The sequence below is a fragment of the Haliotis rubra genome, unplaced genomic scaffold, assembly GCF_003918875.1.
Source record: "Haliotis rubra isolate DU_JTF1 unplaced genomic scaffold, ASM391887v1 Scf33, whole genome shotgun sequence".
Lineage (NCBI taxonomy): Eukaryota > Metazoa > Mollusca > Gastropoda > Lepetellida > Haliotidae > Haliotis > Haliotis rubra.
In genome coordinates this window covers 1,956,446-1,974,978 of record NW_025767002.1, presented here as the reverse complement: position 1 = coordinate 1,974,978, position 18,533 = coordinate 1,956,446, and the positions used below count along the sequence as shown (strand labels likewise).

The 18,533-nt window shown below is 40.0% G+C and overlaps 1 protein-coding gene and 1 long non-coding RNA gene across 2 annotated transcripts in view; one reads left to right on the top strand and one right to left on the bottom strand.

The window, feature by feature from the left end:
* On the bottom strand, positions 1-18,125 carry LOC124284159. Its single transcript, XR_006900482.1, has 3 exons — positions 18,116-18,125; positions 7,665-7,667; positions 1-249 (listed from the first exon to the last, which is right to left on the bottom strand). It is a non-coding gene; the product is annotated as an uncharacterized LOC124284159 (long non-coding RNA).
* LOC124284157 (glutamate receptor ionotropic, NMDA 2B-like) overlaps positions 6,462-18,533 on the top strand; it is a 103,400-nt gene continuing 91,328 nt past the window's right edge. The window contains exon 1 of the mRNA XM_046720222.1: positions 6,462-6,682. The gene's annotated coding sequence lies outside the window, so the exon portion shown is untranslated. The remainder of the gene's footprint in view (positions 6,683-18,533) is intronic.

Here is an 18,533-nt window from a genome sequence, read left to right as displayed (position 1 = left end):
CTCATCTGTCCACAGTATGAAGACATAAGAAAGTATTATATACCATCTAAGTACACATCCTGTCCCACATCTTACAAATTCAGCATACTAATGTCAACAGAAAATGTACAGCTACTTCAGAATATTGCTACGTTTATAAACCATGCACTGTTAAAACGCAAACGCGCTTGTACCACACACCCATTGTGACTGTTTTTTACTTGTACTATGGGCCTCTGGCCTACAGTTCAGAAATAAAGAACTCTCTCTCTCCCTGAATTGTGGGCTGAATGAAAGGCTAGTTGTTCACCTGTGGGGTACTCAGAGCAGGACTCATGGTCAAATTGATATTTCAATCAAAGTGGAATCGATGACAGGAAAACAGGAATACTGGTTATGGCAAATCTGGGATTCGAATTATGTCACACATATGTGCACCTCGAACCTGACGCCTGACGCAAATAGGTAATCCTTGATGTCACCATTATTTCGCAACACACACTTTGTCCTCGAACAGCGACCCTCTGACATGTAGGTTTGGATAGGCGTGATGTTGTAGCTCGACACTTAGAGTGCAGATGTCGGGGTGCCAGAGCAAGAAAGTATGTTCGAATCCCTATGTGCAGATTATGATGTCTGTTTTGTGTTCACCGGACCCATACCAATACATGCAGTCTTGTAGATCCCTGCTACTTCCACACAACGGTGTTTGATGCTCTGAATGTGTAGATGGATAGATAGATAGATAGATAGATAGACATACATACAGACAGACAGAGAGACAGATAGATAGATAGATAGATAGACAGACAGACACATGGACATACAGACACATAGACAGACAGACAGACAGATAGACAGACAGACACATAGATAGACAGACAGTAACATAGACAGACAGACAGATAGATAGATTTGTTAGTTAGTGTACGTATGTGCATGTGTGCATGCCTGCTTTATTATATCGTGAAATCGTTTATTGAGGTGTTTCCCAGAAGCCGTACCTCCCTCCCCACGTCGCTTTATAACCCCCATCATTCATCCTCTGCTTCTCAATCCTTTCCTGTCTTGCAAGAACCGTTGGTTCAGCTTTGTATTCAGGCCTCAATAGCCCCGCAATCATTTTACTTGAATGTCACCAAGGTTCCTATTGAGTGTTTTTAGAGGGACCAGTGAAGAAGATAGATGGCTCAATTTCCTACTGCGGTTTTACACCGACTGTACGGTTTTTGTAATTACTGAACACATCAACCAAGTTCCAATGTTTAGTCTACAGAGGTACACACCAAAGTGCTCTGAAATAGATTTAGCAGTGCATCATCAGTTCGATGTAATGATGTTTTTTTTAAACGAAAAAAATAATCAATTGGATTTTCTTTAAACGGTTGTTTGAAAATAATTTAGAATTCACTTCTTCCAGGCAACGGTTCTGGTTGGCATGAACTACAAGAATTAGTTTTGGGTTGTTTTTTCAAACTGCAAGCATTCCTTTCAAACCTTGCCACGTGGAAACAATATTCAATACATTTCAACATCGTTTGTGGGACGTCGTAGACCGGAAACTACATATGCCAGACAAGTAACTTTCTTGGACGTCTTCATGCAAACCCGCATATGTTAAGCCATAAATTAACTATTCGTTAATCCGGACATCTGGTGCGCAGGTTGTCTGATTGGAAACAAAAGTGTCTGGATTAATGGGGTTAACTTTGAATGTACGAGTGCGAACAGGTCACGTCAGTGTAAAAGAGAAGGTCATTACGAAGTGGTATTGATTTGTTGTCCGGGATGTGTCAATCCCAACAGTATCACATGGAATGAGTCGTCCCAGACTGGAATATCAGGGCCATACTGTCTTGTCATATATTGTCTTATATATAGTCTGTACTTTTTGTCCCATCAAACGTGGAATAAAATCGAGAAACTGTAATTGACTGGGATACATTTCTGAATTGGTAGCCTGGTTGTCAACAAAACAAATGGAAACCCGTGTGAACATATTATAATCGATTGTAAAATCCACCAGTGTGATCAGACATAAATATATTCCAAGTAGTTTAAATAAGAATATGAATATGATGCTAATGATGATGGTGATGATCACGACGATGATGATGGTGATGATGACGATGAAAGCAAAAGTGACTGTAACGACCAAACGTTAGTGACGATCCACGGTATTCACGAATAGGTCACCTTATCCTGCACCGACCCGTGAAGATCCGGGGTAGAATAGGTCTTCAGCAACCCATGCTTGTCATAAAAGGCGACTATGCTTGTCGTAAATGGCGACTAACGGGATCGGGTGATCAGGCTCGCTGACTTGGTTGACACATGTCATCGGTTCCCAATTGCGCAGATCGATGCTCATACTGTTGATCACTGGATTGTCTGGTCCAGACTCGATTATTTACAGACCGCCGCTATATAGCTGGAATATTGCTGAGTGCGGCATAAAACTAAACTCACTCACTCAATTATCCTGCACCACCAAAATCAAAGTGACTCCATCACTGATGAGTATGACTATACGACAGCGTCAGTCAAACGGAAAGACGTTACTTTGGGAAACGCCACCATCAAAGAATTAATTCGCTCGTATGGCATTGCATCAGAAAGTTCATTTCCAGAGCCTGCAAGCATTTGTTCCCATACTGACTTTGATTCCTGTATCCCTGTCCTACTGTCTTATGGTTTTACACCAAAAACAAACAGCTTAGACCACCGTCAGTGTTACAGGTGATGCTGTGATATTACTAAACTGCCAAGGAGTTCAACAAATCTCATCGTACTATCCACTATCGAGTAATTGGAAGCCAAAATTGAAGAAGCAAAAACATATTCTCTTAAACTAACCCATATCCTTGGCTGACTGACTGACTGAGTTTAGTTTTACGCCGCTTTTAGCAATATTCCAGCAATATCACGGCGGGGGACACCAGACATGGGCTTAACACATTGTGCGCATGTGGGGAATCGAACCCGGGTCTTCGGCGTGACGAGCCAACGCTTTAACCACTAGGCTACACCACCACCACCACCACCATACCCTTGGACAACCGGGATCACAATGAATATTTTCTTACTTAAGGGTCTTTTCCCACATATCCAGATCAATCAAATGTCCAATCAACCGGGTTTGGACGGATGGGGGATATTCGTTGTGACCTGATGAATTAAAACGTCAATGATATGCATGCTCGCGCCTTGGTCACATAAGAGGAACACACCCAAACAGAAAATAATTCATTCAATGAAGACGGGTACGAAACAAAAGCAAGAGCTTGGCTTTTCACAAACATATCGTGATGGAGAAAGTGATAAGGTCACTGACATCGGCAATGAAAGATTAATCGAGCAGTCAGGTGTCTTTGTTTCGGTTAATGAACTCACTTGTCAACACAGATTCTATTGAACTACACACGGGCACTCAACCAGATCGAAACACCACTCATATAGAAATATTTATCCATTCACTGCAACGAGGGAACTCAATAAAGGTTTTAATTTGAAGGGTAATTACATGATGAATATGCATGTAGTAATCAGAATTCACTACAATTACCTACAAATTCATCTTGGTAGGATGACTTCACACGTGGTTAACAGTATTCAGTCATATCACGGCTTGTCAACTTCGTGTGTGAGGAAAACTGGAAGTGATATGGGTCTAAGATGTTTACCAGGTTAACATTTGGTAAAGCCCACGAGGTTATCGGGCTGGAAACGTTTGAAATATTGGGACAAACATGCACGTCTCTTCTTGGTTGGTTGTTTAACGCCGCACTCAGCAATATTCCAGTTACATGGCGACGGTCTGTAAATAATCGAGTCTGGACCAGACAATTCAGTGATCAACAGTATGAGCATCGATCTACGCAACTGGGATACGATGACATGTGTCAACCAAGTCAGCGAGCCTGACCACCCGATCCTGTTAGTCGCCTCTCACGACAAGTATGGGTTACTGAAGACCAATTCTAACCCGGATCTTCACGGGTAATGTCTCTTGTGCGCCGAAGGGACGTAACTCAGCACATCGAATGGCGGCGCATGAAAAGACCCGTGTCCCCTTTATCTTGTAAAAACATTTTAAAGGAAGATATAAGGAAATAAGTATGTTTCATTTTCCCCCAGACTGTTACATCCCGACTGGATGGCTACAGTAACGGAAATGATTCCCATCTTGCCACGTTAACGTTTTGCCAATCGTTAGTGCAAACTGATTTCGATTATTGCCTTCAAAGACCGTTTTACACCGAAGAATGTAATTAAACCATTTTTATTTTCAAACACATTTCCTTCAGCTGTGCTTATACAAAACGATCCGTCTACCCCAAATCTTTACTTCACCAACATCGACAAAAACGACTTTGTCAAGCATTATGTTATTTCAGACGGACACTTTGTGAGCAAAGCAATCATTCATGCAGGAAGATGGAGTTATAACGTCACTTATATTTTCACACAGCATTATATAATGTTGAATTTAATCCAAACCCGTCTTCAAAGCAGTTTCTTCTGAGCCTGAATCTAGCTTTTTCTGTAAACGCACTGGATCAAGTTGAAATTGATCGTCTTAAAAACAGCGACAATATTCTATTTGATTTTAATTGGGCGGTGTGATATTTGGCGTGATAATGGAAACCGACGTTGCCAACAAATGTTGTCCTTGCCCACCATTGATGCCCCTTGTGCTTGTGTGCCGCATGGAAGCGATCAAACTTCAAACAGAAAGACTTTTCGAATGTGCTTTAGAATCGATATTGCTGTTCATATCACGGAAAATTGATTAATTTTGTGATAAAATGCGCAATTTTCCCTATCAGATCTAGACAGACACTGATTAGTATTTCAAATCTGTAAACATAAGCCCCATCGGAATCTGTTTCCATATGTTAATTCTTTGATGAATTTATTTTCTTTTGCTATTTTGATGCACGTTTCATCTGATATGCTCTGAAGCATAATAGGTTGATATCCCCTTTCCCGTCTATGCATCAGCATGTAACGATGTCTTTTCAACCACAAAACCAGACTTCAGTTGACCTTTACAAGTTTGTTATATGCTATTCATATATGGCTACGCTACTGTTGAAAATCAACGTTCTCTCTTGCAAGTTCATCCTCAACCACGCATCAGACATAGGTCTACGGTTGGAAGTGAATAAAAAAGGAAATAACAAATGGGGACAGAGATTAAAATCATTTTATGTAACAAAATACTATTTGATGTTACTTTTTCACCAGAAATAAATATAAAATCCCTCCATCACTAAGCTGCCACAGTGGCCCGACTGTAATATTTAAAATATATTTAGCACTTGAAGCAAGTACCTTAGCATTTTAGAACAAGATCGAAATAGCTTTCTATAACCATAATCAAATCGTTTTATCTCAAAACAATCTAGTATATTTAGCAATTAGGGAGGAGAATATTTCAGGACAAGGAAAAAGTATTGTTCTAATAACATTTAATCATAATCTCTCTATTACGAAGCGATCGTTATTTCCAACTTTAAGTAATTGATGAATTACAACCAACTACAATAATATCAAACATTTCAAAACTTTTCATTGTTGTCTGCATGCACACAAGTACGGTTGTGTCAAACTTCAGTTTACAATTAGGATAGTTCAGGAATATTTTATTAGGAAGATATGTTGAAGATGTACAAGCATGATAAATGAACATTGGAGTCTTTCAAGAGTGGAGTTAGGTCGGATGCACATAGTGAGTGAGTTTAGTTTTACTCCGCACTAAGCAATATTCCAGCTGTATGGCGGCGGTCTGTAAATAATCGAGCCTGGACCAGACAATCCAGTGATCAGCAGCATGAGCATCGATCTGCGCAATTGGGAACCGATGACATGTGTCAACCAAGTCAGTGAGCCTGACCACCCGATCCCGTTAGTCGCCTCTTACGAGAAGCATGGGTTACTGAAGATCAATATTCTAACCCGGATCTTCACGGGTCGGATGCACATAGAAAGGCAGTTATAAGTATGTACTTCCTAGATATCGAATTCTGGACCAGCCTGCATAAATTTAAACTTGCCACATTGAATGACATTGCTCACAAAGTCTTTCAGTTATGTTTTATATCTGTTAACTTTAATCAATGAGAACTGCATATATTGTTCAAAGGCGGTTCTGAATCTTTTAAAATTGATTTTAAACAAAAAGTAATTTCTATTAAGTATCAACTCCAGCTGATCATTAATAATGACTGACTATACCTACAAAATTGGCACAATAAGTGCATACAGTTGTACAATAATTCTATGTTTGTACAGTTGACGCATTCCCATGACTGAACATACTGTGTAATTTGAGACACAACACCAGGCTGGTTGTTTTCCGTTTTCCCAACACACAGCTGACATTACAAAAGGTAGAAAAACACATTATTTGTTCAACCTATCGCTCTGTTGATCAATCTCCATATGTAACTTGAAGTACAATTCAGAAACAAGCAAGTCCTGTCCAAACTGCCACCGTCCATGACATGGTGTTTTATACTTTACAGTGGCAGAGAATGCAAAAAGGCAACATGCTGCCTCGACAAAATTGACGGAGTAATGAGCCTTGCGGGCTAGCTGCAAGACTGGCACTGGAGTATTGGAGGCAGTAGTTACTCTCTGCCGAAGGGAGTGCAAGTCCCCACGCGTATATTCTCTGCGTATCAGTGGAACACTCGCTGTAAGTACCACTCATATTTTCTACTCCTGGGACACATCGTGTCTAGTCAGCTAGAAATGCTCTATATGTAGCTGTACACTAAAGTATTTGGTCCACACATCTGTATGCTACAACTATGTCCAAATGTATGTTAAGCGTGTTCTGCAACAATGTTCTTTAAATTAGAGTAGTCAATGACATGCATTTAAGTACACAACATTTGATCTACGCAGTGCGGGCTATGTGTATGAGACCTATACCCGAATACACTGCATATGATCTATATGTACTATGTATGCAGTACCTGTATGCACTATGGATGAGTCATACAATTACCCTCTATATGTAATCTATGACCAGTGCACTAGACATTGTATATGCTTCACATAATTTTACGGTTCATGTGATATATATTATAATTTATATATACGGGAGCTAGACATCAATAATTGTGCACTGGTTGTAATCCATACAGTTTTACACTGTATGGTAGGAACTATACTTATTGAGAGTGTGACGCTCTGTGCAACATATGGAATTCGTTTTGAGCTGAATATTAGGACAATGTGCTTGTCCACGTAGATATGCTGCTATTATGTTCAAATCTATGTAGATGCAGGTTATGATTATAGCAAATACATGCTAATATGAAACATCATATAAGAAACAGGACGCATGTTAGATGGAAATGAAACAGTGAACACACGTATCCCTGTCTGCGTATATGCATATACGAGCGTCTTGTGATGTCGGATGCAGAGCATACGGAACATGTTGGTATGTCCTAGTATGCATTGGTATGCATTCCAATTTTCTACTAGATATCTATGCATTGGTTGCTTTGTCAGAGGTAGGTAACCTCGCAGGTAACCTTTTTTTATGTTTCTTGGGTTAACGAAAGGATTTAAAAGCATGTTGGTACTTAATACCAACGTTGTAGGAGCGTTGATTTTGTGTCGATATCTATGTAGTCGCATACATAGCATATGTATCACGTTAAAACCGTCTATATTATTCACAGCAGGCCCTTCGTGGATATTTCACCGTCCCTTCATGTGGTATTAAAATGTCGTTGAATATGGGCCAAATGCATTAGTTAGTTCAAATAGTAAATAATATATAATAGTTAGAATTGTGTGTGGATGACAATTCTTCTCGATGGTGCCCTAATAATAATGATGATAAAGACATTTGAAATGTGCTGAATTCCGCACCATGGAGGGGCACGCTAAATCTACAATCTGATTATTATTACCACGGATAACCCAAGCTGCATGTGAGGCGCTAGAAGGTTAGTAGACACATCCCTTATCCTACCGGGTACCCATTTTCTCCTGGGTGAACAGATGCCTTAAGTGATTGTAGATCACAAGGTGCACAAGGTTGCACCAGGTTGCATTACGGTGTACAGGGCATAAAACTGATGCCGTGTTGCACATGGATATTATTGTGTACGCATGTGTATGTCTAAAACAGAAATCAATATTCATGCCTGCTTTCTGACATGCAAAACACTATTGTATAATTATGCATACATCTACATATAAGTCGTCAACAACCCTCGGTTTAATTTAATTTTCATACGATATTTGTTTGAAAACTGCAGTCTTGTTTCAAAGATTTTAACATGACTCCTTGATGAGAAATCACTTAAAACACACCGAAGCATTTACAATTCGTTTCCTGAGGTTGTAAAGTGATTAACACATCTCGCTATTGAGCAGCAAGTCAAAGAGACTAATAAAGAGTCAGCGAGAGCATAGGGGCTTACTAATGCTATTATTACCATACGCTCTGCGCCGTCTTAACAGGAACTGTTCTGACATATAAGTCATGACGATATTCAGCATCATTGTTTAGTAGACAGCTGGTGCTATTCTAACAGTAGAAATTGTTCAGAAGGATATTGATATCTTTCGTTGGCATTCTTAAACCAATCGACCCCTTTAAATTGCTGATGGGTATAATTTCACATCGGTTTCCACGTCGTAAGCCTTCTCATACCTAAGGAACCCACACATTGAAGAGAAATGTTTTAACGGGTCCATTAACCCAAAGAAATGAACTTATTGGATATTCATTGTATCTCAAATTTCCATTTATATGGTTAGTGGATGAGCTGAGGAAATATAATAGGAAGGATGTCCGCGGGGTGTCTTAAAAAGTACTTTACTAAATGGTTGTTGAATGTAAAAGCACAAAGTTCACGACATTCTAGTTCAGTGTAAATGACCATACATTATGCTTCGTGTCAGCTCCTCGCAGCGAAGTTCCTGTGGTAGAGAATACATACCTTAGACACATATCTCATTTCTCTTTACCGGTATCCGGTTAAGACAGATAATGGATGTTATTTATGCGTTCGAATAACCGAAAGGTGGAAATGGCGTGTCACTCATTCTAGTGTTATGCTCTTGTCATCTGCTTAGCTATGACATACGAACCAAATGATTTTTTTCTAGGAAGTGTAAATTGTTGACTTTAGGGACAATAGACGCATAACATATAGGAAATTGGGGAGTGATTTACATTATTATGTCGCTGCCGAGAAGTGAACCCGAGTGGCATTTTCATGGATAGGCACTTTAAGCACATGGCTGCCCACCGCTTACAAGTGTGTTGGGACACCTGTGGCGAAGTGGTTATGGTGCTGCAATTTATGGTCTTGGGTTCGATTCCCGGTTAGTCAGCACCAACCCGGATTCGTGGGTTTCACCGGAATGGTAGTCGTGTTCCGACCATTTTGAGCTGACACGGTGTGATATCACTTGAATGCTGATCAAATCGGCGTTGAACCCAAATAACTCACTCACTTAGTGCCTTTATGCGGTGAATGTAAAGATTTGTGTTGTACATCTTTGTGATGGAATTGTGTGTGTGCACTCAGTTAGATGACGGTATGGAAAGTCATCCTATAAAGATCAAGGACTACGGGTAGCCTAGTGGTTAAAGCGTTCACTCGTCACGGTGAAGACCCGGGTCAGATTCCCCACATGGGTACAATGTGTGAAGCATATTTCTGGTGTCCCCCGCCGTGATATTTCTGGAATATGGCTAAAAGCGGCGTAAAACTAAACTCATTCAGTCACGTATATTCACACCAAATAGTGTTAAATCTTTCAGCTCCAACAATATCCCATTGTCAATATACGTGCTTTTTTGTTACGAAAATATTGTTAAAAAATGCAACGGTTTTGAATGAGTGAGTGAGCGAGTTTAGTTTTACGCCACACTCAGCAATATTCCAGCTGTATGGCGGCGGTCTGTAAATAATCGAGTCTGGACCAGACAATCCAGTGATCAACAGCATGAGCATCGATCTGCGCAATTGGGAACCGATGACATGTGTCAACCAAGTCAGCGAGCCTGACCACCCGATCCCGTTAGTCGCCTCTTACGACAAGCATGGGTTACTGAAAATCAATATTCTAACCCGGACCTTCAAGGGTTGCAATGGTTTTGAATATTATGTTATAAGCCTAAGTTGACCCAAAATTAATATTGATAACTTCCGTCCAAATTTGCATAACACTTAACAGTAATTATTGTTTTATTAGTATCACTATTACATCATGATAATATTCTTTTCAACGCGCATAAGCGATACCAGAATTCAATACAGAATCTCATCCTTTCCTCTTACTTTGACTCGTGTGAGTTTTGTCTGAGTATATACAACTCTACTCGTATTTCCCTGCGGGTTGCGATTGTTTATTGTATCTAACGTGGCAGGGTAATCGTGAACACATGTTACATCGCTGGGATACGCATGAATGTACGTTTCGCCACGTGCCTTTCAGATGGCCATACATCCTGGTCATGTACCTTCATGGTATAACGTTAACCAGAGACCATATACTGATACATGGTGTTTGGTATAGCTTCCCTTTACCTGGCGCCCATTAACGTGTTATGGCAAATTTCGCATTATCAACACAATTCTGGAGCGGTACGTGCATTTCGGAGAAAATGGTCTTGGCTGGCGATAGCGGGCGATTAAATTCCCCCTGCATCATTTACTGGGATGCTTCATAGCTGTGTTATCACTTCAACGCATGATCTGTTTACAGTGTTTGTGTGTAACATGGTGAAAACTGCAACATGGCATGACCGTGATATGCTTTAATTGTCTTAAATGACTCAATCCCGATACACGCTTCAACATCAAAGCTTACACGGCAGTGTGGGTCCTTATCGAAGTAAATATTTATAACCTGGCGGCAGGGGGTGGGGATGTGGGTAGGGGGCGGAGGGTTGATGGGGTCTGTGCAAGAACGTTTGGATGCAAGATGCAAGCTGGGAGTCTTGAGATAAGAACATGCAACAATTTAATTACGGTTGTTCCATTAGGGAAACATGTGTTACGTATCGATACAACTTTCTGCTGACTTGTATCTATAATCGTGAAATATATAATAATTTATTCAGTGGATAGATCCCAAGGGCTCGTGGAGGTTTGAGATAGGCACGTGCTGCCGTTAAGCCTGCAGTGAGTGATTCATGCGGGATTATATTTTCAATGTCACATACGATAGTTCTGGGTTGAATATGCACATAGTGATATGTAAACATGGATGAACAAAGGAGTGAAGCTTCTATTTTGACATTTGATATACATCAATGTCAAGCATAAGACAGAACGATTTATCAATGGCAGTCCTTTAATAACTTAAGCTGTTCTGCCGATGTTAACAATACCGAAACTAAATCATACAGAACCAAACTGCCCTAAACAGACACGAAGGGGCAGGGGACACAAGGTCGTCTAAGATGCTGCCTTACGCTTTGTAGAGTTGCGTCCCTTGGGTACGTCAACGATCTAACATCTTGGGTTCGAATTTATGTTCTCCCTGTTTTGGTTGTATGTGTGTCGGGTAGCGCAGTTGTGTTAGGCGCTAGCGTTAGCTGTGCGGAGTTACGTCCCCTTGGTACGTCAGAGGTCTGTCATTTTGAGTTTGAATCCCTGTTGCGTCGATTGTTGTTCTATGAGTGCCGAGTAGCCCAGTCGTATAAGGCGCTGAAATTCTCTCTGCAGGGTTGCGTCCCTTTCGTATGTCAGATAATATGATCATGGGTTCGAATCCCTGTTTCGTCGATTGTGGTTCTATGTGTATTTGGGCGGTGGGATAGCCTATAGTGGTTCTATGTGTATTTGGGCGGTGGGATAGCCTATAGTGGTTAAAACGTTAAAACGGGTTCGATTCCCCACATGGGTACAATATGTGAAGCCCATTTCTGGTGTCAACCGGGGCGATATTGCTGCAATATTGCTAAAAACGGAGTAAAACTAAACTCACTCACTCATGTTCTGTGTATTGGATAGCCCAGTAGCCTGTGGCTCTGACATTTGCTGTGCAGAGATGCATGCCCTAATACGTGAGAAACCTGTGACCATGGCTTCGAACCAATGTTCCGTCGATTTTAGTTCTTGGTGTGTCAACTCCAAACCCTTGTTTGTGACTTTCAACGAACTGGTAAATGTCAGAGAACTACATCACTTCCCCTCCACATCTGGCTGACACACTATGATAACTGGAATACCGTTAAAACGCCGTCGTTAAACTCACTCAAAAGAATATCGGACAAATCACTTCATCCATGACATAAAAACGCGTAGGCGCATTTATACTAAGATCTGCGGGACTTCATCACTAGTCTCTCAACTCCATCAATTCACATATGTCAAACTCTGTCTGAGATTGATACTTACAACAAGTCTCTATGGCTGTGAAATATTACCTAACATTAGAGGTCAACAAGCCGATGCACTTGAACTTACACAACGATATTTTGCTCGTATTGTGCAGGGGCTTGATGAAAGATCATCAACAGACTCTACTATTGCAAATTTGGGATTGTGGACACTTATTGGCTACATCGACAAATGTAAACTCATCTTTCTTGGACGTCTTTACAAAATCTCTTGCAATAATTTTGCCAAAAACATATTTTGTGCAACAATAACCACATCTACAAAATCCCCTTCAATCTGTGATGATCTACTGTCAGTACTCTACAAATATAATTTACATGTACACATAGAAAAATATATTAAAGAAGGTGTATTCCCTCCAAAGTACGAATGGCGAAAAATTGTAAATACATCTGTACATAGCTATGAAGAACACAGATGGGTTATGCAAACCTCAATTAATACAAACATGACGCTTTATGCACGCGTCCATTACAAGTTAAACTATCATATCCTATGGATATTGGCATACTTGCATCCCAATTATAAATCTGCCCTCCAAATATGTATTAAAATCCCATCACGTGGCAAAATATCTAAAGAATGTAACCTATGTAACAAATATAGTTATGATTATGATTTTCATATACTCCTACATTGTGAACAACTTTTTTGTGTTTATGATTGACATTCTTGATGTGGAAACCTATGTTGCCTTTGAATCACAGGATGAACTCGATTTGCTCTCTTTTCTATTTGGAGGTGAAACTGCTTTTAATGATAATGTTGATCAAGAGACATGGGAAACAATCATTTTACGATTTTCTTAATAAGAATAAGACGACATCTTCTACAATGTTATACTGATTGATCTCTGCATATGTATGATGATGTATGTCCACTTTCGGAAGTTTCTTGTATAAATTAATTGTATACACAGATAAATGAATGTTCTTATGTAAATTGTAGCTTTAGGAAATCATCTTGATTAATATAATTGTATATACATCTATATCAATTTTGTAACTTTGCCCCCCTTCTTGTATATATATGTTTATTATATAGGTAGTATTTTTCCTGTACCACAATTGGTCAAAATACCGTCACATGATTGACTACAAAACACGATATTGACTTGAAATTTCTGATAAATTACGATATTGACTTGGGTTACTAAAAATAGACAAGGAATCCCGTACGAAGGGGCTTCCCCCGCTTTTCAGCCAATCAGATCACTCGGATAGATGGCACAGTGTGTGCATTAAAAGTTTATGTTAAAACCCGTTTCTCTTTCATTATATAATAAAACAATTATAGACTCTTGTAAGATAGGTCGATATCGGTTTTTATTGACCTGAGAAAAACAATATCGACCTCGCAAGCTCGGTCGATATTGTTTTACTCAGGTCAATAAAAACCGATATCGACCTCTACAAGAGTCTATAATTGTATAATATAATAGGTTTGATCTTCGGATGATCGTCTGGAGGAAATAAAGACTCTCTCTCTCTGTGTTATGGTAGCACTCAGTCCCCCTGATGCACACACAATCATGCACACATACACACACAGGCACGCACACACACACGCGCGCGCACATACACCCAAGCTGTCCGGGCGTCTAACACTCAGAGAAGGGCACCCAGTCACCAGTACAGAAAGTCAGCAATCTTTCCCACTCAGACTCAGCGCCTTCCATAAACATTGCAGTCAGACAAGTAGATGTCTAGATCACTTACTTTGTGTACCCCCCTGACAAGTGTAAATTGACGTTTCATACTTAGTACATATAATAACTTGGAATAGATCCAAGCTAGGCGTGTCAATAGAACCGACAAATTTGTTTTGTCGTATTTACCAACTCATGACACTATTGAATGACTCAACCTTAGGTTAACACGAGACCCCACACAGTCTAGCTATGTATAGAAACTAATGTGTACATGCTGCGATAATTTAATTACATATGTATAAACAACAAGATGCTAATTATTAGATGAGACTGCTGTGATTTCCCATCGACCTAGTGTATTATTACTTTAATGTCAATATACTCAGTCTAATTACAGGTTTGTTTTGTTTGTTGTTTAACACCGCACTCACCAGGCTTACTTTTTGAATGTTAATTCCCCATGTTTGGCTTGTTTAATATAGTTAGCACTTAAACACCTTAATCGTTGTTTAAGTTGATTGGTTTGTTGTTTAACACCGCACTCACCAGGCTTACTTTTTGAATGTTAATTCCCCATGTTTGGCTTGTTTAATATAGTTAGAACTTAAAGACCTCCTCTCTCTCTCTCTCTCTCTCTCTCTCTCTCTCTCTCTCTCTCTCTCTCTCTCTCTCTCTCTCTCTCTCTCTATCTCTCTCTATCTCTCTATATCTCTCTCTCTCTCTCTCTCTCTCTCTATATATATATATATATATATATCCATCCATGACATTAAGACGCGTAGGCGCATTTATACCCTTAAAAACGAACTGAACTTACAATTCTAGTTCATGAAATACAGTCACATCTATACTTGTCTTCTGTTCACCCTTCAAATGGTTTCTGATTTTATGAGGCGGGAAGGGCATTTTTTAAATAACGTCAAACTCTTGCTTTCCTGCCTTTATTGACCCACTTTCAAAAGTATTTCAACACTGTACATAAGCTTCGTGGTTCCAGCGAAATAAATGGTTTTCCAACTTTTCTGCATTTTTCAAGACTTGATGCAAAACGTCTTACATATCTTGAAGGACGTCACATTCACTGACATCGTAAACAGTCAACTTTTGTAATGTACGAGACTAGAGCTGACATCTCCAGGTCTGGTAGTTGGAAACTTTCCCACTCTCGGAGAGTTTGGTGATTGGAGTATGTTATTTTGAGTATTATATATCAAAATGAAAGGTCGTGTATTTTCTAAGGGTGATTGATTGTATGTAATCTCCAATGCACCGATTTAACACAAGCTGTTGGTTATGGTGAGAAAACCAAGTTCCCCTAATTACTTAGAAAAAAAATATCAGACAAATTACAGTTTGCCATCTTTTCATTTTGTATTAAGTAATAAATTCAGGGCCAACTATTTGGTACTTAGGAGCGGTGGGGAATCCCAGTGGCCAATTGTTCGCTCGTCACGTGGAGGACCCGTGTTTAATTCCCAACAATTTGTAAAACCCTTTTCTGGTGTACCCCGCCGTGATATTGCTGGAATATTGCTAAAACGAAACTCAAACATTTGGTAATCACGTCTGGAAATACAATGTTCCTGTTTCCACTGCTCGTGTTTCATGTTTGACAATTCATATGTATGTAAGTCACGGAGGTTCGCTTTCCTAATACATCAAAGTCCATCTATTCCTGAATTTATATTCAGACACTTGACCTTTAATGTCGCTTTCAATTCTCCAATTCCCTTGGCTCGATATTTTCAATTTCATTTTCTAAAGTCAAATGTTTTCCATGGTAAACCAGAACCCCCGAACCATTTTCCTGTACAATGGACATGTTTATGACGTGGGGAGCATAGCTGTCTTACTTCGAACACACTGATATATGCACTTCCCGCTGCGGCTGTCGAAGTTAACGAATTGTAGGATTGATACATTTCCAAGCGTCTAAATCAGGTTGGAACATGTCCAATTCTACATCTTGTCTCCAACATGATTTAATAATGGACAAGATAAAACAATGTTTGAATTTAAGCAAAGTCAGCGGAATCCGACCTGGTTCGAGATGTGCATAATGAAGACGTCAAAAACTTTTAATGGTTCCCTTCACTCGAGTGTCTGTCTCTGTGCTTGCTGAGTTACAAATATTTACATTGATGAGGATGCTCATAAACGGAGGGGGGAGGTGGGGTAGCCTAGTGGTTAAAGCGTTCGCTCGTCACGCCAAAGGCCCGTGTTTGATTCCCCACATAAAGCCCATTTCTGGTGTCCCCCGCCGTGATATTGATACAACCATCCTCACTCACTCACTCACTCATAAACGGAGGTTTAAATAGGTTTTAAGCCTATATACATGCACCTACGTGTATCAGTCTTTGGACAGTAGGTAGTTTACTACTGGCCAATTTAGACGTAAGTGAAGGTCAAACCCACGATTCGTTTTGCTTAAGAAACATCTACCGACCCTGACAAGTCTCAACCAACCTCTGCCAACATCCACGAACATATTTTGAAACCATGATGATATTTTGCAAGGGTGGCAATTCAGTTAGTTACACAGGCAGCTGTGTTCTTTAGGCTGTGTATTTATGTTCATGTACCTGCAAACGTAAAAGCATAACACCAGGTGTTCGCGAAAGAAGGAGCAGGTCATGCATCAGCAACCATCATGAGTGAAGGCGCTCAGTTGATCATTTAACAGTATACGTATAATCAATTAAATTCGCAGAATAAGACAAATATTCGACTTCAGGTACATTTAGGCTAAACAGTATGTAGTGTAGGTAAATAACATTAGTCAGGGCCAGGAAACCGCTATGGTAGAACCGCAGGGCAACCGTTTCCCGACATCTGAAGATGCTTTGGTGCGCAGTCTTGAAATCTCAAAACAACCTTTGCGCTGATGAAAAACGCAAGTGTTTCAGTCGTTAGCACCTGTGTTACTTCTTCAGATGACAAGTTGTTTTGTTATTCTTCATGTTATTGCTCAGCTATTTAAAACAGTGACGCAAGGAAAAGATCAGGAACAAAAGAAACCCAATACGCTGGATACAGAGCAAGTTGGGTCTAACTCTCCATCTTAAGAAAGGTATTCCGGAGCTACGAGACAGATGCCAGGTATTTCCTACTTGTGTCGAGATATCACTCATTTGTAACACACCTGCAAACGAGCAGCACACGAAACTGGAGAATTTCTTTCTCATGCTTTATCTGATGTTGGTTAAAAAGTCAAAGTAAATTATCTGAGGCGTTCTATCTTGGAAGGTTGAAATGAGTTAGTAAAGATGATTGCATGATAGTAGATAGGTACTTGACATGCATGTTGGAATATACTTTACCTTGCGCTTTTAAATTTAGCATTGCAATTGATGGGAATAGCAGTACTGTTAACTGTGTCGGGAAGTTCGTACCAGACTTGTGAACAATGACGTATTTAAGAGACAGGAACATCTCGGAGATGCAGACTTATGTATAGTTTCTCATACAGTTTCTGGGTTCGATTCCTCATATGGGTACAATGTGTGAAGCCCGTTTCTGGTGTCCCCAACTGTGATATTAATGCAATATTGCTGAAGCCGGCGTAAAACTGAATTCCCTCACTCGCTCTATGTATATTGGGTAGCCCAGTCATCTGAGGCTTTGTGCAGAGTTGCATCCCTTAGGTACGCAAGTACCTATGTTCATTGGTTCGAGACCCTGTTCCATAGATTATGATTTTAGGTGTGTCAGATTCACACCCGTGCCTGTGGGTTTCACGGAACTGGTAAATCTCAGAGAACTGCATCACTCCCCTCTTACATTCGGCTGACTCAGTATGTTCACTGGAATACCATTCTAAAGTCGTCGTTAAACACCACTCATTCACTCACTCACTCAAAAGAACATAGGATAATCACTTCATCCATGACATAAAAACGTGTAGGCGCATTTCAACCTTTAAAAACGAACTGAACTTACAATTCTAGTTTATGAAATATAGTCACGTCCATACTTGTGTTTATCCTTCAAATGGTTTCTGATTTTAGGAGGCGAGAAGGGCTTTTTTTAAATAACGTCAAACTCTTGCTTTCCTGCCTTTATTGGTCCACTTTGAAAGTATTTCAACACTGACATAAGCCCCGTGGTTCCAACGGAAAAAAAAGAATAGTTTTCCAACTTTTCTGCATTTTTCAAGAGTTGAGTCGGTTGCCCTGTAGCAGGAATAACGCAAAACATCTTACATATCTTGAAGGACGTCACATTCACTGACATCGTAAACAGTCACGCGATGTTTTGTTGTCAGCAGCTTCTGTAATGTACGAGACTAGAGCTGACATCTCCAGGTCTTGTAGTTGGAAAGTTTCCCACTCTCAGAGAGTTTGGTGATTGGAGTATGCTATTTTGAATACCATATATCAAAATGAAAGGTCGTATATTTTTAAGGGTGCTTGATTGTCTATAATCTCCAATGCAGCGATATAACACTAGCTGTGTTATTGGTTATGGTGAGAAAACCAAGTTCCCCCAATTACTTTACATTCGCG